Source organism: Triticum aestivum, chromosome 3B (genome assembly GCF_018294505.1).
Source record: "Triticum aestivum cultivar Chinese Spring chromosome 3B, IWGSC CS RefSeq v2.1, whole genome shotgun sequence".
Classification (NCBI taxonomy): Eukaryota; Viridiplantae; Streptophyta; class Magnoliopsida; order Poales; family Poaceae; genus Triticum; species Triticum aestivum.
The window spans coordinates 499445793-499447070 of NC_057801.1; positions in this window are offsets into that span (position 1 = coordinate 499445793).

The following is a 1278-nucleotide window of genomic DNA, read 5'->3' on the forward strand; positions in this document are numbered from 1 at the left end:
GCTTCCGAGATCCGCTGGATGATCTTCATGCTGCACCCGAGCTGCATCTCTTTCGGCTACTAGTACACTCATGGTTTTCTTCATCACATCCATTTCCGATGCCAACCGCGCCACAACATCTGCTTCCCGATCCATCTTTCTCTTACGGCTTCTGTAACCGTACGGGTCATCGTTCTGGGGGAACCCTATTTTCCACGGAATGTGCCCCATGCCTCGTACACGTCCTCCGTGTTCAGGATTCCCGAGGGCTTTTGTCAGCGCGTCGTTCTCTCTGTTGAACTTGATCTTCCCCTGTTGAGCATCCCTCATTGCGTTAATAAGGGCTTGGGTGGGTTTAATTAATTTGCCCCGGTAAACACACTCCCCTGTCTCCGGGTTCAGCGTTCCCCCATGCCCGTACCACCAGCTTTTGGCCCTTGGGTCCCATCCCTCCGTACCTGGACGGATTCCTCGCGCCCTCAGCTCGTCCTCCATCTTCTCCAACCTAGGCACCCAAATGCGATACCCTCCTGGCCCCATAACATGATTGTACTCCTTCTTAGCCGCATTTTCCTTATTTTTTTTCGATATTTGAATGAACTGCTCCGATTTCTTTTGCTTCACAAATTCTGGCCAATCATGTTTCAGTTTCTCATATTGTCCTTTGAAATCCGGAGTCTTGTTCTGCTTGACAAAGTCATGGGCTAGATTTTGCTTGAATTTCCGGAATGCGTCGGCCATCTTATGAAGAGCGAACTGTTTGACTAGCCTCCTCCTCTCCTTGTTTTCCTCAATCTTGTTACCCTCCTCATCGAATTTGTTGTATTCCGGAGGTAGAACCAAATGTTCCATAAGCTTCTTGAAGCAATCTTTTTTTGTTCTCTTATCGACAAAAGTGAAACCATCAATTCGTGCCTTCTTTGGCTCATTCCACTCCTGGACGGTGATCGAGACGTTGTCTCTAACAATGGCTCCGCATTGGCTGACAAACTTGGTGGCGTTCTTGCGGGGCTCCAGCGGCCTGCCGGTTGCACTGTCGACAACCTCGATGGTGCATGTTTCTCCTTGTTTCATCGTCTTGGTTGCGCCACGCTTTGACGACGTACTCGATTGTTTCGACGATCCGGCCGAGGGCTAAAATAAGAAAGAGTCGCGCGCGTTAGTACACACATATTTATTCAAATCAGTTAGTTTGTATCACCAGAGGCTCAATGTATATATATACCTCGGCGCCGGAGGTGGTTGCTACTTCCATTTGAAGATCGTCGTTTATCGACGTTTGTTCGGCATCATCTTGCT